This window comes from Bufo bufo, chromosome 9 (genome assembly GCF_905171765.1).
Source record: "Bufo bufo chromosome 9, aBufBuf1.1, whole genome shotgun sequence".
NCBI classification, from domain to species: Eukaryota; Metazoa; Chordata; class Amphibia; order Anura; family Bufonidae; genus Bufo; species Bufo bufo.
This window is the reverse complement of record NC_053397.1, coordinates 22,083,853-22,110,695: the sequence shown is the minus strand read 5'-3', so window position 1 is coordinate 22,110,695 and position 26,843 is coordinate 22,083,853. Positions and strand designations below refer to the sequence as shown.

The window sequence follows — 26,843 nt, the reverse complement described above, 5'->3', positions numbered from 1 at the left end:
AACTGCGAATCGTGCCTTTTTTTTTTTTTTTTGTTACGGCGTTCACTGCATAGAACTTTTTTTTATGTTTTAATAGTTTGGACTTTTCGGATATGGCGATATGTAATATGTTTATTTATTTATTGTTTGTATATTTTATTAGTAAAATTGGTAAAGGGGGTGATTTATACTTAAGTTTTTTTTTACTTTTTATTTAATAACTATTTCCCCCCTTAGGGGGCTAGAACCTAGGATCTTTTAATCCCTTGTCCTATTCAACCTAATAGAGCTCTATCAGGGTGAATAGGACCTCACACTCTCCCTGTGCATAGTACACACGGCAGCAGGGAGTTTACCATGGCAGCCAGGGCTTAAGTAGCGTCCTTGCTGCCATGGTAATCGATCGGAGCCCCAGGAATACACAGCTGGGGCTCCGATCAGAAGCTGCCACTGCACCACCAATGAGGAGAAGGGGAGGGCACCCTGTGGCCACTGCCCCAATGATTTTAATACTTGGGGGTTAGGGGCGCACTGCGCCACTAATGATTTTAATACTGGAGGGGTAGAGGGGAGGGGGCGCACTGTGCCACCAATGATTTTAATACTGGGGGGGTTGAAGGGAGGGGGCGCACTGCGGCACCAATGATTTTAATACTGGAGAGGAAGGGTGCGACACCTGAGGGGTTAACTGCCGCTGATCGCAGCTCCCCGCCAGCACCCGCCTCCTTGATTTGTATTAAACGTTTACTTTCATTGGTGGCGCAGTGCGCCCGCCCCTCTCTCGTCATTGGTGGCAGCAGCAGCGGCACAGGGGGGAGGGAGAGAGTGCTTCCTTCTCCCCTGTGCAGCTGATGAGAACACTGAGCGCGCTGAGAGCAGCGCGCTCCATGTTATCTGATCTAGACTGCACAATAGTGAAGCCTAGTATCGAAAAAAGGCAAATCCCGGTATCGAGGTCGATACCAGACAAAATTATCGATTGGGTATCGAAAATTCGATACCCGAAACAACCCTACTAAGCACCCATTAGAAAATAAAACAAAGAACATTAGAACCTATAAAACAATATGCAATGAGTGCACACATATTTAATATGAGCCAATAAGCAGTATCCAAACACCACACTGGAGGAAGTGATAGGCCTTGATGGACTAAATAGTTCACGTAGGTTCTCCTCTATCATTTTATCACTGTAAGGTTAAGTAGGAATATCAGTTTGTGGTTGTTCAACCACCAGCCCCAAAAAGCTTGCCCCGTCAGGATCACTATTAGCCAAAATGGATATGTGACAAAGATGAGATCTCAAACAGGCTGTTCCACTGCCGAAACAGCCTGCTATATTGCTTTAGTGCTAGTGTGAAGCCAGCCTTAAACTGATGTTCAACTATCAATCTACTTCTATCCTATATGTTAGCCACCTTTAAGCTTGAGTTAGCCCTGCTTGGAAGATACATGGTGGTAGGACAGTCAAGCAGGCAATGGGTAGATTGTGAAGTATTGAATGCCCAGCTTGATAAATATAGTTTAGTTCTCTCAGCTTTAAGGTGGTCTGTTATGGAATATTACTCAACAAAAAATCCTGTGCATCCATCTTAAAAAAAATTCCCTCTAAAGTAACAACTTCTATATGCCATACTTCAATGAATACCTTTCACTGGACATTTCCTAGATGAATGCACCCACCAACAGTGACTAAACATTGTGTGGAAATTGCCTCATATTATTTATCGGGATGTTACCCGAAGTCCATTTGGAAGAGATCTACAAAATGATTTTGCTAATCTTGGATGAATCCTAGTGGACTGTGCAGAACATTAGCACAGCCAAAGTCATACGATGTGGAAGTGACAGCTGAACTAGGCCCGGTACTGCAAGCCATTTCAGACACATAAAACTAAGGACTTTCTCACTGAAGCAGGAAAAAGTTTAGAACCAGAAGGACAGTCTTGCTTGTGCAAGGAGCATGTTAAGACTTGGACAAAACAGGAGGATATATGTCAACTTGAAAAATCTTGCACATTTTTTTTTTCTTTTACAAGAGGAGTGCAAAGGGTTTGTTGAGGTGGCTATTCAACTATTCAGAAGTAGTTTGGACAAGTGCAAATATTGTTTTTACTAAAATTACACACAACAATGTCACCTCAACAATGCAAGGTCATCGAGAAGCTGTCTAGGCGGTGATCAAGCTGTGAACTAGGCTGTCCTGGTTTTGTAAAAATGGGTGGAACACTCACCTAATGGAATCTAATAATATCATCTAAGGCCTCATGCATACAAACAAAAAAACTGAGCCCATACAGCACAATCTTCTAGGGAGAAATACTACCATAATACCGAATGTTTCATGATTTCCCAATATGGTAATATGGTCTTCACCTAATCTATGAGTACCATAATAAAAGGTCCGTGATATGGTTGTGCGTAAGGCCCCTTACAGAGTATAGGTAAAGCTACATGGGGGACAAAATGCAATTAACCTGATGTTGAATGTTTAGTATAATACAATAGAAGCAGTTACTTTATTCTTTAAAGGTCTTACTTTGGATTTCAGGTTGGCATCCAAACTAAAGCGGACCATAAACTGTAGTTAGCTGTGAAACAGTTATGCCTCCTGACTCCCTCAAAGTAAGCCAAGAGAAGAGTAAGCCATTGCCAGGCACTTTTAGGGGTGACTTACCTCCCTTGAGAACAAAATGATCAGGTATGTTCAATCAGTGCTTTTTCATAAAGGAAAGCTCATTTGCACACCTCTGGGTTTCTGGGACAGATTTTCAAAATTAACCTTTCTTCTAAAAAGAAAAGAACTCCAAACCTATCTGATTCCAGTAGTTGTAAGATACTAATTTTCACACCTCTGGATTTCTTGGAAAGATATTTAAAATTGCCTTTCATCCAAAAACAAAATAACTCCAAGCCTATCTGATGCCAGTAATTGTAAGATACTAATTTGCATAGATGTTTTCCTGAAACACAGACCAGCCTTGGCTGGACTTCAATACTCCTCATGCATACTTGGTAGTTTCCCTAATGAGAAATAGCACTCCGATGAGCACCCCCAAGGCCTCTCAGCTAACAAGGGCAATTTTCTTTTCAGACACTCAGTACTTTTCTCTTTCTGGAAGGAGAACTAGGTTTCATGTCTCACTCAGAAAAGTGTAATACTGGGACATTCAGTACTCTTTTCCTTTTGGAAGGAGAACTGGCTTACATGTCTCACTCAAAGATACATTACATGTATCTCTCTCTAATCTTTTGAAAAATTTGGTGAATTTCATGAAATGGACTCCTCTCTAATACTTTCCCCTGACATCTTGGGGAAAGTTGGGACACCATGATACACAATACATGGTCTGCTGAAATCTCCATGTTCAGACAATAGTTGTCTAATGCAGTATTTCCCAACCAGTGTGCCTCCAGCTGTTGCAAAACTACAACTCCCAGCATGCCCAGACAGCCTTTGGCTGTGCGGGCATGCTGGGAGTTGTAGTTTTGCAACAGCTGGAGGCACACTGGTTGGGAAACACTGGTCTAATGTGTATGGCCCACTTAAGAAGCCCTTACATTTTATTACATGTTCCCCCACCAATATGGTGTGGTGTTTTACCAGATTTAGTTATGACTTGTCAAATGTCAGGATTACCTTAGTAGTGGATTTACTGCTCTTCATAAGAACTCCAGATCTACTCCAACTAGAATATACAACACTTCACAATATTTTAGGACTTCTCTGTTTTTGGTCTCCTCTAACCAGGTGGCTGACTAAGATTCCTCAAGAAATTAAACTAATGGGGTTGAGATGTGTTGGGGCTATGATTTAGCTTTTGAATTGTAAGGGATTTCTAGAAACAGAAGAGACTTTCAATTTAAGTCCATCTGAAAAAGTGCTGTGGTTATAGATGTCTCCACTTCAAAGGGTTTCTGCAAAAACCACTTGGTCTATCTTAACATTGGAAGGAAACACCCTACTGTGAATCTAAACCTGGCAGCCTTTAAATGTTGGATTGGTTTTTGCATTGACCTCCAGAAGGTCTTCCAACCAATCAGTTCCTCTTCTTCAGACCAGTACCTCTTTCATGGTAAATAATTTTTGCAGAACTGAAGATGTTCAGTGAGAAATGTAAAGAACAGATTTTAATTAACCGCTTCACGTCCGCCCATAGGATATAAACGTCCTATAGGTGGACGTCTATTTCTGAACGGACGTTTTAAAACGTCCTTTCAGAAATCGCAGCTGCACGCTAATCGTGCAGCTGCTGATCGGGTTGCCCGCTGTCAGTGACAGCAGGGCAACCCTAAGACAAGGCAGGGACAGTGCCCAGGTGTCCCTGCCTTCTAGATCGCTGCAGACACAGCACTCACCGAGCGCTGTGTCTGCAAAGAAGGAAGCGCTGTGCGCTTCCTGTTCCGGCCCGGCGGTCATGTGACCGCCGTGACCGGAGTGTGCAGGAGCTGTGTGAGGTCTCTCAGAGACCTCGATCAGCCCTGCTCTGAGGCTGTACAGGCAGGATTGCTGCTGTACAGCCTCTATAGGGGTGCATTTGTCCTGTAACTGGGGCTACTATGTCAGCCCCAGTTACAGGAGAAATCAACTGTGGAAAAAAAAAAAAAAAAGTGAAGTAAATGTCCCCCAGAGGTCTTGTATGACCTTATGGGGGACGAAAAGTGTAAAATAAAAAAAATAAAAATAAAAGGTTGAAAATAAAAAAATTAAAAAAAGTTTCACATGTAAAAAAAAAAAAGTCCCCAAGTAAGGAATGAAAAAAAAAAATTAAAAATAGAAAAAATAAAAAAAGTATACATATTAGGTATTGCCGCGTCCGTAAAAAACAGCTCTATAAAAATATCACATGACCTAACCCCTCGGATGAACACCGTAAAAAAAACCAAAAAAAACTGTCAAAACAAGCAATTTTTGTCACCTTGCATCACAAAAAGTGCAACACCAAGTGATCAAAAACGCGTATGTCCCACAAAATAGTACCAATAAAACCGTCACCTCATCCCGCAAAAAATGAGCCCCTACATAAGAAAATCTCTCAAAAAATAAAAAAACTATAGCTCTTAGAACATGGAGACACTAAAACATCATTTTTTTGGTTTCAAAAATGCTATTATTGTGTTAAAGTGAAACAAATAAAAAAAATATACATATTAGGTATTGCCGCGTCCGTAAAAACCAGCTCTATAAAAATATCACATGACCTAACCCCTCGGGTGAACACCGTAAAAAAAAAAAAAAAAAAAACTGTGTCAAAACAAGCAATTTTTGTCACCTTGCATCACAAAAGGTGCAACACCAAGTGATCAAAAACGCGTATGTGCCACAAAATGGTACCAATAAAACCGTCACCTCATCCTGCAAAAAATGAGCCCCTACATAAGAAAATCTCTCAAAAAATAAAAAAAACTATAGCTCTCAGAACATGGACACATTAAAACATATTTTTTTTGTTTCAAAAATGCTATTATTGTGTAAAACTTTAATAAATGAGAAAAAGTATACATATTAGGTATCGCCACGTCCATAAAGATCTGCTCTATAAAAATGTCACTTGACTGAACCCCTCAGGTGAACGCTGTAAAAATAAATAAATAGAAACTGTGCTAAAACAACCAATTTTTTGGTCACCTTGCCCCATAAAGTGTTATAATGAATGATCAAAAAATCATATGTACCCAAAAATAGTACTAATAAAACTGGCACCTTATCCCCTAGTTTCCAAAATGGGGTCACTTCTTGGTAGTTTCTACTGTAAGGGTGCATCAGGGGGCTTCAAATGGGACATGGCATCTAAAAACCATGTGGAGTTCCTTTTCTTCTGCGCCCTGCCGTGTGCCCATACAGCAGTTTATGACCACATGTGGGGTGTTTCTGTAAACCGCAGAATCTGGGTAATAAATATTGAGTTTTGTTTGGCTGTTAACCATCGATGTGTTAAAGAAAAAAATTGATTAAAATGGAAAATCTGCCAAAAAGTGAAATTTAAAAATTTGATCTCCATTTTCCTTTAATTCTTGTGGAACGCCTAAAGGGTTAACAAAGTTAGTAAAATCGGTTTTGAATACCTTGAGGGGTGTAGTTTCTACAATGGGGTCATTTATGGGGGTATCCACTATGTAAGCCCCACAAAGTGACTTCAGACCTGAACTGGTCCTTTTAAAGTGGGTTTTGGCAATTTTCTTATAAATTTGAAGAATTGCTTCTAAACTTCTAAGCCTTCTAAAGTCCTAAAAAAATAAAATGACATTTCCAAAATGATGCCAACATAAAGTAGACATATGGGGAATGTTAAATAATAAATATTTTATGAGGTATCACTTTCTGTTTTAAAAGCAGAGAAATTGAAATTTAGAAAATTGCGAATTTTTCAAATTTTTGGGTAAATTTGGGATTTTTTCATAAATAAAGGTGAAATATTTTGACTCAAATTTATGATTATCATGAAGTACAATGTGTCACGAGAAAACAATCTCTGCATGACTTGGATAAATAAAGGCGTTCCAAAGTTATTACCACATAAAGTGAGATATGTCAGTTTTGCAAAATTTGGCCTGGTCAGGAAGGGGGCAAATGGCCCAGATGGGAAGTGGTTAAGTGACTCATGATACAGAAATCGAAACTCTAGACACTGCTTTAGGGTGTTTAGGGTGCTTACAAAACCGAGAGTCTCAAAAAGTCACAATTTCATAATGAATCTTTAGTTCTATTAGTGATCTCAGTACAGGCTATACAGTGGACGCCTTGTATGACTGTGTCAAGATAACACCACCTCGTATGGACCCAATTGTACGACGATGCTCTACAATTCTTCATAAGGGCTCGTTCACACGACTGTATGTCTTTTTCAGTGTTTTGCAGGCCGTTTTTCCCGGATACGTTTTTCAGGTTCTTTTTTTCAGTAGTGTTTCCGGTTCCGTTCTGTTTTTCCGTTCCGTTTTTCCATATGGCATATTCAGAATACAGTAATTACATAGAAAAAATTGGGCTGGGCATAAAATTTTCAATAGATGGTTCCGCAAAAACGTAACGGATACGGAAGACATACAGAGCACATTCCGTATGTATTCAGTTTTTTTTGTGGTCTTATTGACTTGAATGGAGCCACGGAATGTGATTTGTGGGCAATAATAGGACATGTTCTATCCTTCAACGGAACGGAATAACGGAAATACATACATTGAAATGAATGGTTCCATATACGGACCGTATACGGAATGCAAAAAAGGCCCGTATACAGAACGCAAAAAAAAAACGTTCGTGTGAACGAGCCCTAAGGGTTTATTCACATGTCCGTGAATGTGTCTGCACCCATTCATTCTCTATGGGTGTGGACCCATTCATTCTCTATGGGGCAGGAATGGATGCGGACAACACACAGTGTGCTGTCCGCATCTGCATTTCCGGAGTGCACCCCTGATCTTCTGGTTCGCGGCTCCGGAAAAAAATAGAACATGTTCTATTCTTGTCCGCAATTGCAGACAAGAATAGGCAGTTTTATGGGGGTGCCAGCCCGGTGGACTAGCCCAATTGATGATCTTTTGGTGGCCCAGGCCACTAACACCACAGAGGCCTGCAGAAGGTTCAAGAGAAGACACTTTGGAAATAATCATAGTCTAGTTTTTTAGGTTGATTCAGAAATAAAATGGATGTGCACAGAATCTGTATAGACAGAGAACGGGCCTTCAAAATAATTTCTTCCAGTGGGCTCATGTCTGACATCACAAGACCGCATAACAAAACATAAAATGATTACAGTTGTGATGCTGTCCACAAAATCTGTATTCTAGGACAATCCATATCAAGCATGGTTTCTCCTCTCCATGCCAGAAGGTAAAAAAAGACATAACAGTTACATCATAATATAATCTGAGTTTTATAATAAAGGATTCTAAGTGGGTTACATAAAAATTCCATGCTGATAATATGATAAACATACTGCACAAGAACCCCGAAACAGCTGTCTACTTTTCAGCAGTCTCTGGTTTGGCTGATGAGCTAATTTGCATACTTTTTCCCCATTGGAGCATTGGCTGAAAATAAATCTCCACATGACCACTGGCGGTTCCTCAGCAGTACTGCCCCCGAGCTGCAGGCGCCCCAGGTCTCAATTGATAATGGACAAGAGACCCAAAATAGCTGTCCACAGATAGGCTAATTTGCATTATAAATATATCAAACATCAGTTCTCTAGTTTAGAACGTTATTGAAGGAAATTAGGTCTTAAAAATCAATCTACACATCTCACAGCTATCTATCGATATGAATCTATTTATAAAGCTAGCTAGCTATCTGAAATGTATCTATCTATCTATCTATCTGATATCTATCTATCCATCTCATGTCTATCTATCTCTATAATATGTATCTATGTATTTTCTATCTATGTATCTCATATCTATTTATCCATCCATCCAGCATGTAGTTATCTATTTATCTATCTATCTATCTATCTACTCATTGTATTATCTGTCTATGTATGTCATATCTCTCTAATATTTATCCATCCATCCATCATGTAATATCTATCTATCTATCTATACACACTACAGAAACATATTGTAATAACTACTCTTTGTGAAATACCCTCGATTCTTTACATAGAAATAGAAGCAGACCCCACTCATACTACACTTGCTATAAGCTGGTGACTTCTTCTAAACCCATCTCACACTGAATCATTAACCCTTCCCCTCCCAAGTGACATTTCTTCGGCCTTAGCCCCCACCCCACGCACATGACATCATCTCAGCTTTTATGCCTCCACTACATAATCAGTTACACTCAGGAAATTATACAGCAATTATTCCAAGTCAGAAATAGCTGCACTGTGTAATATTGTAAATCTAGGTAATTGAAACAGTAGACTCGGTAATCCGTGTAATACCACTGTGAGTATACACAGCGTTAGTTTTTTGTTACATGTTGTCTGGGGGTCATGTATAAAACCTGCAGATGGGATTACAAGCCATATTACATACACCTTGCAGGACAAAAGAATTCTTGTATTCATTTCCCCATTGTCGAGAAGTGGTTATTGCTGGATTCATTGGAACCTATTTCTTCAGCCCCTACTGATAAATAACTGTATATAGAATATAGAAATAAGACAAAGCCAAGGAGGCCTGGAAATGTGATGAGTCCGGCGGATGAAATAAAAAGATAAAAAGCATAAAAAAAATAAAAAAAACACACAACTTAATATACTATAGAAAAGCAACCCAGTGTTCTCGCAGTGCCCCACACCTACACTAACCTCTGAGTAAAGACCTTCAGTCACTCTTTCCATTTTCACTATGCAATTACTCCTACTGTTAAACAAATTGTCCTTAAGGTACAGTAGCAAACACCGGGTTTATTTTCTGTAAAAACATAACCGGTTTCAAACATTACAAAACTGCGACTCCAATTCTTTTTTTTCCCTCTTTCCTTCTGTGCTGTACTGCACTTGAGGTGAACATAAGCTCTCAGTTTGATCCCTCTCTCACCATTGTGCAAAAGAAGCTTTACATCTTCAGCATTTAAGTGCAGGAGAACATCAAAAAAAAGAAATAAAATTTCAAGAACGCAGACACAACAGCGGTAAAGCAGGCTAGCAGCTTACCAAAGATTATCAACCAGAAGACGGCCTGTAATAGATTTTATAAAGCTCTAATTTCCCATAAGAACTAAACATTTTTATTCTGCTTTTTTTTTTCTTCTTCTTCTCTTAACGCGGCTGCATTAACTGCCTTTAAAAATTCTGCTACGATCACAAAGTGAAAAACAGGTTTAAATGGGAGTCAATCATGTGCTCTATACACACACAACGCAACCGGTGTCAGAATAGATATTTACTTGATGTTTTTAAAGAAGAAATAAAACCATGAATAAATAAATAAACAAATAACATATTTAAAAACAAACATAAATAAATTTTAAATAAATGACAAAAAGTAGAAGAAAAAAAAATGCATTTTTAACATAAGTCGTCCTAGGACACATGTCATTCAACTAGGGACCAGGATGACCACTCCTTAGAAGAGGTTAAAGGTCAAGTGTCCCCTCCTAGGGGCCACATGTCATAAGGCAATGTCTACGTTGATACATTTCACACATTTTGTATTCAGATTCATTTTTATATTTTTTTTTCCATACAACCTAGCCTCGCACGCAGCTGCCGTAACCCCTGTTAGTTAAAGCCTGCGCATTCGGTATCCAGAGAACGCGGTAACGTTACTCAACAGCCTCACACTACAGCATGGAAGCCGGGGATTTAACTTCCTTCATTGTGCTGTAGTCCTGAGGCAATGAGAATCTGTAGCACGAGGAAACCGTGACCCCCACCATCACCACCTCCACCCGCCCAACCCATCTCTAGTGTGGAAGACACACACACACACACACACAAAAAAAAGAAAAAAAGAAACAGAAAAAAAGTAAAAGTTTGATGCGTCTTTGAAGACTTACTGAGGAGAGAGTGGAGAGCAGGGCTGGTAGTCTTTACAGTTCCTTTAAGAAGATTGCTGTCTCCTTGCAGTATAAGTTGTGTTCTGGCTTTGGTTTGAGGGAAGCGGGGGTTGCAGAATGGTAAGAAGACGAAGAAAAAAAAATTGAATAAACAGGAAGAGCCGAGCAGCTCAATCTCACTTTAAAGTGAAAACACAGTGGAACATTGCCCTTTGTAGGCAACACCAGGGGATGTGCCTCTTAACAGTAGCAATGTCTGCCTCTACTACATGACAAAGTAACCACAAGAATTCCTCCAGTAATTCTGCAAAAAAAAAAAAATATATAATACATCTGCCTTGGAACTCGCAGGTAATTCTCAAGTCGTGGACGCCGCCACTAAAGACTCTATTTTCTCAAACAGATTTTTCTTCTCCCTTTTTTTTTTTCTGACCACAAGTCCCATCTGTAGGCACATACCAAACTAATTACATAGGAGGACTGGACCAACAAACAATAAAATACACTTTTTATCCATCCACCCCCCCCCCCCCCCCCCAAACGGCTAAATGAGCTCATTGTAGCAAAAAGTCTATCCCCCCCCCCACCTCCCCCTCTGATCCCCTGTTAAGTGATGAAATACACACTGCATACTGGGATCTGCTGAATACTCGCACTCATATCTTCCACCATGCTGCTTAGAATCATCTCTGTGATGAGAGGTCATTGCAGTTTTTTAACCTCTGTGGCGCCAGGCTTAAAAGTCGTAGCTGTGTCGTAGGCTATTTCCGGCTATGGTAGGACTGGAAATCCCAGCATGCCTGGGAAGATGCGTTGCCACCTGTTGTTGCAAGGCACTGGTAGGTGGTCTAAAGCAGGGATGCCCGACCTGCGGCCCTCCAGCTGTTGGAAAACTACAAGGAGTTGTAGTTTTACAACAGCTGGGGGGCAGCAGGTTGGGCATCCCTGGTCTAAAGGATGGGGGGTATCAAGTGTCCAATAAGGGTTTAGTGGTAGGTACGTTTTCAGTGCCTTGAAGGAAATAAATAACAGCATGAAGGTGCAATGTGGACTTTGTGCAGGAGCTGAGGGGGGCGGGGGGGGGGGGGGGGGGGGGTCCTACAGAAATATGTCAAGCAGGGGATAATAGAATGAGAATGATAGATGCGGGTGCTCCTCTAGGCTAGGTCCACACGACGACATGTGTCGCGCGACTACACATAGGGCACAACTACACTGCAACATGTGTTGCGCGACATATAATTTTTATTAAGGCCAGTCTATGGCGTCGTACTGCGACATGCTGCGACGCGGCAGTCGCAGAAAAATCCATCTTGAATGTTTTTTTTGCGACTGTTGTGTCGCAGTTGCAGCATGTGGCATGTCGCAGTGCGACACCATAGACTACCATTATAAAAATTGTCGCGCGACAAATGTCGTCGTGTAGACCTAGCCTAAGAGAAACCTCGTTCGTGTGCAGGAGGCCTAAGTAGTATAGAAATTCATAACACCAGAAGCAGAAAACTGAGCAAACGGTAAATTGTTCCAAGTAAAAATAAAACTGCGATAATATATATTTAAAAGCCTTTAACAAAAAAATAAAAGTTTTTCAACCGAAACTGCACCACACATGTGCGTGCGACATGCTTGGTATTGCAATTCCGACCCATTCACTGGAAGGGATTTAGGCTGCAATACCAGGTAATGTCTATGAAGAAGAGTGGCGCTGTTTCAGCGGCAATGGGAGATCCGCTTTAACCCCTTTAACTTAGGCTCTCTTCCTAATGGTTTACTGTTCATACTCCTCTTTATACTGTAAGCTTTTCTTTTGCAGTCTGATAATCCAGAATATTTAATAATCCAGCACCTGAAAATGTCCATTATTGCCTGATTGAAGAAACCTAGCATTTGGAGATAAATTTTTTTGAAAAACTGACTGCATGGGTTATCCAATCACAAAACACAGGGCAGACTAAGGCCTCATGCACACGACCGTTCGTTTTTTTGCGGTCCGCAAACCGCGGATCCGCAAAAAACGGAAGCCGCCCATGTGCCTTCCGCAATTTGCGGAACGGAACGGGCGACCCATTGTAGACATGCCTGTTCTTGTCCGCAAAACCGACAAGAATAGGACACGCTATATTTTTTTTTGCGGGGCCTCGGAACGGAGCAACGGATGCAGACAGCACACGGAGTGCTGTCCGCATCTTTTGTGGCCACATTGAAGTGAATGGGTCCGCACCCGAGCTTCAAAATCTGCGGCTCGGATGCGGACCCGAAAAACGGTCGTGTGCATGAGGCCTAAAGCTAATGTGAACTGATCCCTACCCTAGGGCTTATGTTTCTGCCGGAATCAGGGCCTATATGGCAGCATAAGGGACCCATATGGAGCGGGTGCCTCTTACGGCATGCAATATGTTGGTGCTTGGTCTACAAAATATATCCATAATAGGTCCTGGGTCCAAATCTGATTAAGGGCTCATGCACACGACCGTTGTTGTTTTGCGGTCCATTTTTCACTGATCCGTTGTTCCGTATCTGAGTTTTTTTTTTGGTCTGATTTAAGTCCTCTTCGTTCCGTTATTGCACAAAACATATCCGTATGGTTTCCGTATTTGATCAGTTTTTTGCAGATCGTATACAGAAACAGTAACTTATTAATCACCAAACACATGAGCAATATGGGCTGGGCATAGCATTTCTACAGTACGGATCTGCAAAATACGGATGTGTTTTGTGTGCGTTCCGTATTTTTTGCGGACCCATTGACTTGAAATGGGGCCTGGGACCGTGATTTGTGGACAATAATAGGACATGCACAACTTTTTTGCGGAACGGCCATGCGGACAAACGGAAACGGAATGCACATGGAGTAACTTCTGTATTTTCTACAGCCCCAATGCAGTGAATGGTTCCACATACGGTCCGCAAAAAAAAAAAAAAACGGAAGCGGAAAGAAAATGCGTTCGTGTGCATGAGCCCTAAGGGCAACATACACTTAGAGACTGTATGTTCTCTTCGTGTGGGTTTCCAAGTACTCTGGTCCCCCCCCCCCTTCCCACTGCAAAACAGGTTAATAGCAGAATAGGTTGGTGCCATATAAATGAATACAATAAATAATGAGGCATCCGATGGCACACGAAGCATTGGGGCCCAACTGTGCCCCTGTATGCTTCCATATGAAACTGGGAGTATGCAGCCCAATAAAGGTGCCATATGTATGTGTGACTGGATGCATAAACACTTAGGGGACCTGCACACAGGTGCAGGTAAACTGGCAGAAGGAAAAAAACCATTATACATATAGGTGCTGCGAGATGACGGCAAATATGGCAAATATTTCTGCACAAAATATTAATACGCAAAACTGTGAACACATGAATGGTCCTGCGAGCGAATGCAAATTCAAATGTATTCTGTAAAAAGTGTGACTACATCTAAACTGCAGGGGGGCGTTACAAGAAAACCCAAAAAGAACAATTGGAGAATAAGATATCAGCGGTGAAGACACGCAGAAGACGATTTGGCCCGATTCTCTGAATTTTACCCTGTATGTAGAATTTATATGGAATGTTCAAAGATAATGCTACGTGTCTATATTTTAGAAAGATTAACAACTGGATATTTTTCTACAGATTTTATTTTTATTTATTTAATATTTATGTTTTTTTATTTCATTTATTTTCTTTATTTTGCTTTCATTTATTTACTTCGTTATACATTTTTTTAATATTATTTTTATATTATTTATTTTTTATTTTGCTATTTATTTTATTTATTTATCTATCATTTTATTGTATATTTTAATAATCTGTTATCTATTTTATATAGATTTTATTTTATTTGAGTTTATTTATTTATTTTGTATCTCTGTCCACAATAGGTATAACCATCTGAAACTGGCCAAAGAGTCTTCTATGACTATAAAAAAAATAAAGAAAAAATTAAGAAGCTGTCACGGTGGCATTTAAATGACTATTACTTACAGGCGTGATCCTTCTCTAGCTCTGAAGAGGTTAAATTATTCATAATTCACAAGAAGCCCATCTAGCTATGACTACAGATGAGTAAATTGGCTCTTCTTAATCATCGGAGTTCTGTCTGCTGTCATGTGGGTGACATATCACAGATATTTAGAACAAACACAAACCATTTTTAATACTGTATATGGGTGCGTGAACAGGGTAAACAGTCTGGCAGCCATATTTAATTTATGCGTAATGGGGTTATCATCTGGTGTAGGTAGTCAGAGGTTCGAAGAGGGGGGGACGACATAGTGGTTCCTGTCAATGGGTGCTAACCGTTTTGGAAGCTGTAGATGTTTACATAGGGCCCCATTTTTCGCTTCTTCATTGAAGGGATTTTTTTTTTTTTTTTTTTTTTTACAAGAATTCATCTTCTTTTGATCTTACATTCAAAGCAACAGAAGCTTGATAGACATGCAAGTCTTAAAGCAAATCCAGACGCTGTAGATAAACCCACAGTGTATGACAGGCAGGAGCATCTAAAGCTTATAAAAATGACTAGAACAGCATGTCGTCTGAGTATTACAATAGCAGAAATCAAGAGACATATTAGGTAGAACTGATCAGCCACAAAAAAACAGTTCAAAAAGGCAGATTGTACAAACAGATGACTGGGGTAGAAGGGGGGCGAATGTATTTCACACAGACATCAGCTTATTTCCAAAGCAACATGAATTTTATCCCAACAGCCAGAGGCTGTAAACATTCAGGGCACATGATATATACGTGGGACCTGTTTAGACAGGAGAAAAATTACACATTATATATATATATATATATATATATATATATTGCCTCACTGTCCCACATAGGTCAATAAACCACGATTTTCTACTGGATGTGCTGTCCACTTTCTAATAAATATATATATATATATTTCACTTTTATTCATATAAAATTAGCAAAATTTGGGGCCTTGCCTTCCAATATATCTGGTCTGTTTTGGCCAATGCTCATAAAATGTCCTAACCGCATGTTATCCTGCTGCTGGAACCGCAGTATTGACTGGTAAAACCCGTCAGCAAGTACCGGTATACTGTCTCCCTACAGCACCACCACAGGAGGAACTTAGCATTACATGGTGCTTATTGAAATCAATAGGCTTTTCATGTAATGCATGGAAATGTTGGGTCCTCCAAGAAAGAAAATCTTGTTTTCTAGCTGAAGTCTGTTCTGGAGAATTGATTTTGCTCCAGGATAAAGGGACTGGTCCATCAAGGAGTAGGACCAGAGGATACCATGAAAACATTCCCCAGACCATAAAGCTGCCACCACCAGCTTGTATTCTGCCAGCAATGGTTGCAGGGCGTTTGTTCTCGGATGTCTTTCTCCTGACACACCAATGTCCATCCGTTCCGTGAGGTAGAAAACGTGACTCTTCAGAGAAGACAACTCTTTGCCAATCAGCCGTAAAAATTGAAGCCTTTTTCTGCTGATGCAACTTCTTTAGCAGAGGTGCAGTGACTATCCGTCACTTTGGAGCCCCATATACAGTAGAGTTTGTTGAGCTAATATTTTAGACACACATCTAATAGCCCTCTGGTTCATACTGGAGCTGAGCTGCTCCACTGCAGAGTGTCAGTCACCCTCATGGCACCTTCGTAGCCGACATTCTCTCTCACATTAATGGCACGTGGTTTCCACATTCTTTGTTCGCAATGGTTCCATCTGTCCACTCACGATACACTTTCACCAGCATGAGAACACTTCAGAAACATTTCTAGAAATACCGCCACCCATGGCCCAGAAGTCAATAATAGCCCCTTTTCCCCATGACAGCAACAAGGGATATGTGCGCAGACACCACCAAGGAAGCTCCCCACACATGACTTCCTTCATGAGCTGGTCATAATAATGTGTATAAATGCAAGGTGGTTGAATAGGAGGTAACAAAGCCAAGTAACTGGGATGCACCGTTAAGATATCCAGCTGAATGGAAATTACCAGATGTCAGCATTTCTTAATGCCTCCCTACGAGCCTTAACATACAGCAGGTCTATAATTTCCTCCAGCCCAGCAGTGAATCAGTTACATGGACTGGCAGGTTGTATAATTATTGCTTGGAGAAGACTTCTTTTCTCCACCATTCAGGAAGTGAGCATCACTCTCTCCGATAATTGTTGTTAATAAATCACACGTAAGAAAACATATTCTACTTTCCTGGCTGGGAACAAAGCCTATTTATTTACTGCATTCCTGCAACATTGCACATGGCCAGCTGGGGAGGCTCTCAGGATCTCTTACCACATGTTAAGAAAGGTCTTGACTTAGGACTTGTCAGCCTGAAGAGGTGCCAAGTAATCATTTTTGATGACCTATCGAACGTCTGAGAAGTTCAATGACAGGTCAACAAACATAGTCCTCTTCTGCTAATGGTTTGCCACCCATAGATGTAGAGCATTTATTTTTTTGACCTATTAGTTGGCTACTTTAATTTTGTCCTACCTCGGATTAAGTTCTTCAACTGACAATTGGGTAATATCCAGCCCAGTGATGGCTAACCTCTTGCACTCCAGCTTTGGTGAAACTACGACTCCCAGCAGCATTCATTTCTAAGGAGTTCTGAGAACAGCCAAGCAAGTGTACATCTTGGGAGTAGTAGGTTTACCACAGCTTGAGTGCCGGAGGTTAGTCATCATAGACCTAGCCTATTGAGTATAACCACATCTTAGATGTTCAAGCTCCAAATCCTATTTCTACTTACTGGATGTCATTCAAACTCTTCTATTGATGGATTTTGATCATCACTTGGGTACCTATGTGATATTAATGGATTGTAAATCCAACAACAGAAGGGGTATAAATGGTTGGGGGAGGGAGAGAGTTGAACCCATGATTTAGTCTGTCCATCTCACTAGCACATCTACAACCTACACAAATATATGTATCCTAATTTCCAAGGTTTACCCACAGCTTGACATTGGGGGCACATATCTGGGAATAACTACTGTGAAGAGGGCACATCTGGGCAAAACTACTGTAAAGAGGATACATCTGGGTCTAGCTACTGTGAAGGGGGCACACATCTGGGCATAACTACTGTGAAGGGACACATCTAGGCATAGCTACTGTGAAGGAGGCACATAACTGGGCATAACTAATGTGAAGAATTCACATACCTGGCCATAACTACTGTGAAGAGGGAACATATCTGGGCATAACTAATGTGAAGAGGGAACATATCTGGGCATAACTTATGTGAAGAGGGAACATATCTGGGCATAACTAATGTGAAGAGGGCACATACCTGGGCATAACTACTGTGAAGAGGGCACATACCTGGGCATAACTATTGTGAAGGGGGCACATCTGGGCATAACTACTGTAAAGAGGTCACATTTAGGCATAACTACTATGAAGGGGGAACATATCTGGACATAACTACTATGAAGGGGGCACATATCTGGACATAACTACTATGAAGGGGAACATATCTGGATGTAATTACTGTGAAGAGGCACATCTGGACATAGGTACTGTACTGTGAAGGGACACATATCTGAGCATAACTACTGTGAAGATGGCACATATCTACATAGTAACATAGAGGATCATTTATCAACCAGTGTAAAGTAGAACTGGCCTAGTTGCCTATAGCAACAAATCAGATTCCTCCTGTCCAAAAGGAAAGGTGATATCTGATTGGTTGCTATGCCAGTTCTACTTTACACCAGTTTGATAAATGACCCCCATACTGTGATGGGGGCACATCTGGACATATGAAATAATTTGCCACAGGGAGCTATACGCGCCACACATATTGTCCCTCTTTCTGCAGATGTTTTATGTGCAAATGTAAGACGACTTATGACAAATGCAAAAAGGTAAAATCTAATTTACAAATAAAAATAAAATAACTGAAAAAAGTGGTAAATCCTTCTTTTATCCGATGTATGACATGGCCAAAGATTAATTCAAAGCTTGCGGATATAACAATGTCCCCAGCACAATTTTGCACTCAGCCTTGTTTGTTCGCAAACGGGAAAAAGAACGGTCTGTGGCAGGTGAAGGGTCAGCAGCATTACGGTTACTAATTTAGCCTGCGGTTCTGTCTGATTAAGAACGCCCTTGGGGATGGAGAAGTAAAGAAGATCTACTTTATAAGAGGCAATGCATTCTGAAATTTGCATACTAAACACTTTGGAATGTGTGGTTCTTAAACCCTCTTAACCAATTTCAAATGCAAAGAGATATCTCCCAAGGAAAGAGAACCATCTCGCTAGCGCCACCTTGTGGAAGTGGCTCACTAGGAGTCAAAATCCATCTTTTTAACAAGCCTTGAGACATGACATGGGGAAAATAGCCAAGCCAGATATTCATCCGTGGACAGCTGTTTCGGGGTGCTTGCCCCTTGTCTTTATGGAGTAGGTTTCTGGTTGGCTGCGTGCGATGCTTTAGATGCACCTTAGGCAGTGTGCTAGGTCTCCTTAAAGAGATCAGTTGTGTATGGAGACGTATTGGAAGTGTTCCATGATATGGAGACTTATAGGCAATGCTCCAAGGGAAAATAATATGCAAAGCTTGTTAAAAAGTCAGATTTTGACCCATAGGGAGTCACTTCCACAGGGTAGCGCTGGTGAGATGGTTCTCATTCCTTGGGAGATACCTCTTTGCCTATTATTGTCTCATTGGTCTTAAGTGAACATTTTCAACTGTTTTCATTCTACAGCGCTCAGTTTCAGTCTTGCTTTCTGTTTTACATTGAGTCCGCCAGACAGCATTTCTGATGGCCCTTATCTCTGAACTCCTGACAGCTCATAAACATTCATTTAAGCCATATTCTAACCAAACTGATACAAATAAAGCTATAAATGAGTGTTTATGTGCTTTCAGGAGTTCAGAGATGACGGCCAAACATCCAGCCATCACTCCTGCTGTCTGATGGATTCAGTGTAAACCATGAAGCCAGACCGTCTGCAGATACTGAAACTGAGAGCTGTAGAACGAAAACTGTTGAAAGTGTTTAATAAAGACAAACTGAAAAAAAGATTTTTAGCCCAAAATAAGTATAATGCAATGACAAAAAAATTGCCCCTTAAGGTATGTGTTCATACAGGGCATCTGTCAGCAGTTTTGTCCCTATGACAGTGGCTGACCTGTTACATGTGTGCTTGGCAGCTGAAGGCATCCGTGTTGGTCCCATGTTCATATGTGCCCGCATTGCTGAGAATTTTTTTTTATTATATGCAAATGCGCCTCTAGGAGCAACGGGGGCGTTGTCATTACACCTAGAGGCTCTGCTCTCTCTGCAACTGCGGCTTCTTCTCCACTTTGAGTGACAGGAACAGGCAGTGAAAACGTCATCACACCTGCCCTGTCAATCAAAGTGCAGAGAGCACAGCAGTTGCAGAGAGAGCTGAGCCTCTAGGTGTAACGGTAACTCCCCTGTTGCTCCTAGAAAATCATTTGGATATAGTAAAACTTAAAGCCAACACAGATGCCTTCAGCTGCCAAGCGCACATGTAACAGGTCAGCCAGTTTGATAGGTACAAATCTACTGACAGATGCCCTTCAAAGAACCCACAAAATAATGCTAAACTCAATACGAACCAAAAATTCCCTAAATTTCAAAGGTCTAAATGGCTACCAAAAACGCCATGTTTTCTTTCTATACAGCCCATATAACACTCTTTATGACACTCTATCCCGTCTACATAGACATTAAACATACTGTACATGAATATTAAACAAAATCAAAAACTATCCTTTTCATCAACACATTTTAAATACAAAAAGAACAAAAAGACCTCAGTAGTTAAATGAACAGATATCAGTATCGGAAGCGTTCTTTCGGAGGACTCGGTTCTTTATTATAACACATCCTTCATTATATAAGAAACAATATGGATACAGTCACACCAAAACAACAGCCGAACCAGCCTCTTATTACATTTGCTATGGACTTGAATGTCACAGTAGACCTTGACTGCAAAATAGCTCGGGCCTAATTGCTTTAATTGCTAGAAGTTGTGTAGGCAGGTGTAACCTGATCTCTTGGCTATTGTATAGCTCAGGAACAACACGGGAATGTTTACACAGTGGTTTGAGTTTAATAGACAGTACAGCTTGCTTTCAGACAATCTGCAAATGCACGACAGTGACCTACTAATGTGGTCGTTGTACATATTTTTTGTTGTTTTTTGTGAATCAGTGATAAGATTGAAATGTTCCAAACATCTCTGACCTTTGCAGAATGTCTGACTAGATGATAGGCAATAATTACTAGACATTTTTAACATGCAGCATCTCATGGGTTAACAGTTTGCTTCTGCCGTTTCATTTGGAGACCATCCACAAAGTATGATTTCATGTCTGATGGGCCGACTCATCAGTGGTTTACTTTTTGCTGGAATGGATTTCAAAAAAAGTTTCCACAAATGATATGAGTGATCCCATGAAAAGTATTCATTTACGCTGTTAGCTCAGAAGTAGTGTTGGGCGAGCATGCTCGGCCGAGCACCATTTTCACTCTAGCATCGCGATGCTCGGCACATCGCGGAGTTCGGCTCGAGTCTCCTCCCCGAATGGTTGTTGGCTGCTAAGCAGCCAATAAACGTGTGGTTAAGTACTGGCACTCACTGCAATGCCCTAGCCATGTTGGTTACTGGCATTACAGTGATTGGCTGGCCGGAACGCGTCATAGGGTGCTATATAGCACCCAATAACACGTGGTTCGGCTCAGTCTTAGTCAGGGAGAGCTGCAGCAGAAGGGACAGATAGTGAAGGGACAGGAATTGTTTAGTATTGAAAGGTGTTATAGAACCAAAAGTCCTTTTAAGGACTATTGTTTTATCTGGCTGCAATATATATTATTAGCGCAACCTGCGCTAAATTGCGTGCAATTGTTTGGCCGCTGCAGACAGTGACACAACCTCTGCTACATCTGTTGTGTTACATTAGCGCATCCAAAATATCTGTGACATTCAGCGCAATTGTTTGGCCGCTACTGACAGCGACATTACCTGCGCTACATCTCCTATATAATGTTTGCGCATCCTAAATATCTGTGACAGTCAGTCAAATTTTTTCGCCGCTGGTGACAGCGACATTACCAGCGTTACATCTCCTGTATAACGTTTGCGCATCATAAATATCAGTGACATTCAGTTAAATTTATTTGCGCATACACTTACAAACCTGCGCTACTGTACGTGTGACATACTTGCAAGCATGTATACCATTTAATATGCTCAGGGCGAGCAGTAAGGGACGGGGCAGTGTCCATGATGCTGATGGTGCACGCAGAGGCCGTGGCCCTGGGCGCGGTGAAACTGTGCCTGCTGCCAGAGCACAAGAAACACGCTCATCCACGATACCTAGCTTCATGTCCCAGTTTGCAGGGCGGTGCAGGACACCACTCTCGAAGTCACACCAGTGCGATTAGGTGGTTGGTTGGATTGCAGCAGATAATGCTTCTAGTCGGTTAAGCACCACCCTGTCTTTCACAAAGTCCAGTCTCAGTAGCCAAGAGTCTGGTCAACAGAATCCTCACCCTGATCCTCCTTCCTCCCACCATGGAGAGTCTTGGCAAACAAGTGATCCCACACTCGGATATTCCGAGGAGCTCTTTTCATCACCATTCCTTGATTTGGGCCTCTCGCCAAGTCCGCTTAAAGAGGGACAGATCTTGTGCCCTGATTCCCAAACTCTTCAGCATCCACAGTCAGAAGAAGATGACGGTGGGGAACGGCAATTAGTGTTTCACGAGGTGGATGATGATCATGAGACACAGTTGCCAAAAAGTCAACGGCAATTAGTGTCTCAAGAGGTTGATGACGAGGATGAGATACAGTTGTCAATAAGTGAGGTTCTTGTTAGGTCAACAAGTCAGGAGGATGACCAGAGTGAGGAAGTGGAAGAGGAGGTGGTAGACGATGAAATCACTGACCCAACTTGGGAAGGTGGCAAGCCGAGCAAGGACAGCAGTACAGAGGGGGAGGGATCCGCAGCACCGCAACAGGCTGAAAGAGGAAGTGGGTGGCAAAAGGGAGAAGGCGGGCCACAACAAACATGCCCGCAACTGTTCCCCAGAGCACCCCCTTGCGGCAATCTCCCTTGCCAAGTGGTAGGTGTTCCGCAGTATTGCACTTTTTTGAGGAATGTGCAGACGATAAAAGAATTGTCATTTGCAACCTGTGCCGTACCAAAATGAGCAGGGGCGTGAACACTAGCCACCTCACCACCACCAGCATGATCCGCCACATGGCATCAAAGCACCCTAATAGGTGGGCCGAATGCCCGGGTCCACAATCTGTGTCTGCGGGTCACACCACTGCCTCCTCTTCCCCTGTGTTACGTGCTGGCCAACATCCTGTCCAAGACGCAGGCCCGGATGCCTCCCGCCCTGCACCTGGACCTTCGCAAGCACCATCAGCTAGCACATCCACTTCTGTGTCCCAGCGCAGCATACAGATGTCCATACCACAGGCCTTTGAACGAAAGAGCAAATACCCAGCCACCCACCCACAAGCCATAGCACCACCCTGTCTTTCACAAAGTACAGTCTCAGTAGCCAAGAGTCTGGACCTGGAAATGTTGCCATTTAGGCTTGTGGACACTGAGGCTTTTCGCAGCCTGATGGCGGCAGCGGTCCCTCTTTACTCAGTCCCCAGCCATCACTATTTTTCCCAGTGTGCCATCCCCGCCTTACACCAGCATGTGTGCCGTAACATCACCCGTGCCCTAACCAACGCAGTTATTGGGAAGGTCCACTTAACGACTGACACATGGACAAGTGCTTTTGGCCAGGGACGCAACATTTCCCTGACAACACACTGGGTGAAAATTGTTGAGGCCGGGAGCGAGTCGTACCCTGTGATGGCACAGGTGCTAACAACGCCAAGGATTGCGGGCCCTACTTCCATCATGATTTCTGCCACCACCTACATTAGTGGCTGCAACCCCCCTTCTCCTCCTCCACCTCCTACTCCCCTTCCACCTCTGAATTATCATCTTGCAGCACCAGTCAGCCATCAGTCAGTAGCTGGAAGCAGTGTAGCACTGCAGTGGGGAAGCGACAACAGGCCGTGCTGAAACTAATTTGCTTAGGTGACAAACAGCACACCGCCGCAGAGCTATGGCAGGGTATAAGGGACCAGACTGAGCTGTGGCTCTCGCCACTCAACCTACAACCAGGCATAGTTGTGTCTGATAATGTCCGTAACTTTGTGGCGGCTTTGGAGCTCGACAAGCTCACACACATACCATGCCTAGCCCACGTGTTCAACTTAGTGGTTCAGCAGTTTCTCAAAACCTACCCCAATTTGCCTGAGCTACTGGTGAAGGTGCTCCGCGTGTGTGCCCACTTCCAAAAGTCATCTAGAGCTGCCGCCGGTCTTACAAAGCTGCAGCAGTGCTTACAATTGCCAGCTCACCGACTGTTGTGCGACGTGAGCACGCGCTGAAACTTCATGTTCCATATGTTGGCCAGGCTTTGTGAGCAGTAGAGGGCAGTAGCTGCAACATGTCGTTGCCTTTCCAGTCAGCTTCCGCTTTTCACAAGCGACGAGTGGGCATGGATGTCTGACCTCTGTGAGGCTTTACGCAACTTTGAGGAATCAACAAAGATGGTGAGCGGCGATGCCCCTATTATCAGCATAACCATCCCACTTCTGTGTCTACTGAAACGCGCGCTGCTTACAATGAAGGCGGACGCTTTGCATGTGGAAGAGGTGGAAATGGGGGAAGACAGTACACAGAGCGATAGCCAGACCACCCTCAGTTTGTCTTCTCAGCGTGAATTGGATCATGAGGAGGAGGAGCAGGAGACGGTTGCCTCCGCTACAGAGGGTAGTACCCACAGCAGGTTTATTCCATCTGTTCAGCGTGGATGGGCAGAAGAGGAGGAAGAGGATGAGGAGATTAAGAGTCATCCTCCTGATGAGAACAGCAAAGTCTTGTCTGTTGGGACTCTGGCACACATGGCTGACTTTATGTTATGCTGCCTTTCCCGTGACCCTCACGTTATACGCATTTTGGTCAACACCGATTACTGGTTGTTCACCCTTCTCGACCCCAGCTGCAAAGAGAACTTCTCATCTCTCATTCCTGTGGTGGATAGGACTAGCAAAATGGTGCAATACCAGAAGATCCTCGTGGAAAAATTGCTCCAAAAATTTTCAGCAGACAACGCTGGCGGCAGAGTACGTAGTTTATTGGGCAACCGAGGAGGGGAGGCGAGGGGAACACAAAGCAGTTCCAACAGAGGCAGGGCAACACTCTCCAAGGCCTGGGACAGTTTCATGACACCCCACCAGCACCCTCACCCTGATGCGCGGCCTAGTGTCACAAGGAGGGAAAAGTTTTGGAAGATGGTGAAGGAGTACATATCAGACCGTGTCAGTGTCCTCAGTGATCCCTCTGTACCTTACAACTACTGGCTGTCCAAGCTGGACACGTGGCACGAACTGGCGCTCTACGTCTTGGAGGTGCTGGCCTGCCCTGCCGCCAGCGTTTTGTCAGAGCTGGTATTCAGTGCTGCTGGGGGCATAATAACTGATGAGCTCATCCGCCTGTCAACTGAAAATGCTGACAGGTTGACTCTTATCAAAATGAACAAGGCCTGGATTGCCCCTGACTTCTCTACTCCACCAGATGAAAGCGGCTGAACATAAAGGCACTTTTAAATGTGGCTTTTATGGTGTATTGAATACACTGTATTCCCCTGCACCCCTTCTACCACAAAAAAGGGTATATGGTTCAATCTTCCTTTTCTCGTCCTCCTCCATCATATCAACATGCTTATTAGGCTGCCCTCGCTCCTTATGTTTTAGAGGGTCAGATCAGCAGCAGACCCTCACCCCTAATGTTTTAGATGGTCAGATCAGCAGCAGGCCCTCGCCCCTAATGTTTTAGAGGGTCACCATTAGGCCCTCGCCCGTAATGTTTTAGATGGTCAGATCAGCAGCAGGCCCTCGCCCCTAATGTTTTAGAGGGTCACCATTAGGCCCTCGCCCGTAATGTTTTAGATGGTCAGATCAGCAGCAGGCCCTCGCCCCTAATGTTTTAGAGGGTCACCATTAGGCCCTCGCCCGTAATGTTTTAGATGGTCAGTTCAGCAGCAGACCCTCACCCCTAATGTTTTAGATGGTCAGATCAGCAGCAGACCTTTGCCCCTAATGTTTTAGAGGGTCACGAGCAGGCCCTTGTTTCTAATGTTTTTGAGGGTCATCAGCAGGCCATCAATCATACTTTTTCAAGGCTGTGTATGATGCCCTCTTATGTGTAATAAAGGGTGTATTGGAGTTCTGGCTCCTTGTAATTTTTGGCAGTCCTTTCACTTAGTGCATAGGCTTTATGAGTGTAGGAGTCCCACTACCTGAACAATTGAACCACAATGTGAATGAGGCCTTCCTTTATGTGATATACAGGTTGTATCGGAGTGCCTCTTCCTTGTAATTTTTGGCAGCACTTGCACTTTATATACAAGTAAATATACAGCAAAGAATGTTTCCTAACAATTTTTCCTCTAAAATCGATTTTATCTTCGGTGTTGTGCGTATTATTGTCAGTCTGTAAAAGTGGAGTACTACTCGGACAACATCGTTCCCACGACCTGGGAGTCCACGATGCATCCAGACATCCTCCCCATGCTGTTCCCGAACCATTTCAGTGGTGTTTCCATCAATTTCTGACCTTTTCCTGTGAACCAGACACCCTCCCCTCTTCAGAGCAGGGGGTGCCTGGTTTAATGATGGGGTTCTCCCATTGACTTCCATTGTGCTCGGGTGCTCTGTAGAGCACCCAAGCATCCCAAAGTGTTCTACTTGAGCACCCGAGCACTTTGGTGCTCGATCAACACTACTCAGAACCAATTTTCTATTGTAATTATTATTTTTTTTAAATGCTGCTGTCTAGATATTGCTCATTGACATGAGTTGCGCTCCACCCGAGAACCCCTTACCGTTGGCGAGACCAGTCTCCTGTTCTTGAATGTTTAAAGAGTTCTTCTGGAACTTACATACTGATGGTCAATCTTCAGGCTAGGTCATCAGTATCAGATTGGTGGGGATCCAACACCTGGCACCACCCACGGTGCTGGAAACCTTAGGCCTCTTTCACACGGGCGTTGCGGGAAAATGTGCGGGTGCGTTGCGGGAACACCCGCGATTTTTCCGCGCGAGTGCAAAACATTGTAATGCGTTTTGCACTCGCGTGAGAAAAATCGCACATGTTTGGTACCCAAACCCGAACTTCTTCACAGAAGTTCGGGCTTGGGTTAGGTGTTGTGTAGATGTTACTATTTTCCCTTAGAACATGGTTATAAGGGAAAATAATAGCATTCTGAATACAGAATGCTTAGTAAGTGATCAATTGAGGGTTAAATTTTTTTAAAAAAAAATTAACTCACCTTCTCCTCTTGTTCGCGTAGTTCCCGGTCTCTTCTTTACTTCTTCAATGATGAGCTGTGGGCT

At 42.7% G+C, this 26,843-nt stretch overlaps 1 protein-coding gene across 9 annotated transcripts in view; it reads right to left on the bottom strand.

Annotated features, from left to right (window-relative positions):
- Positions 1 to 26,843, bottom strand: part of FOXP1 (forkhead box P1) — a 655,361-nt gene that overhangs the window by 166,749 nt on the left and 461,769 nt on the right. For 2 of the 9 annotated variants that reach the window (XM_040408632.1, XM_040408638.1), the window contains exon 1: positions 10,427 to 10,557. The exons of 6 other annotated variants lie outside the window; for them this stretch is intronic. The gene's annotated coding sequence lies outside the window, so the exon portion shown is untranslated. Of the gene's footprint in view, positions 1 to 10,426; positions 10,558 to 11,246; positions 11,252 to 26,843 lie in introns of those variants that run through there. One more of the 9 variants, XM_040408634.1, reaches the window with a different exon arrangement.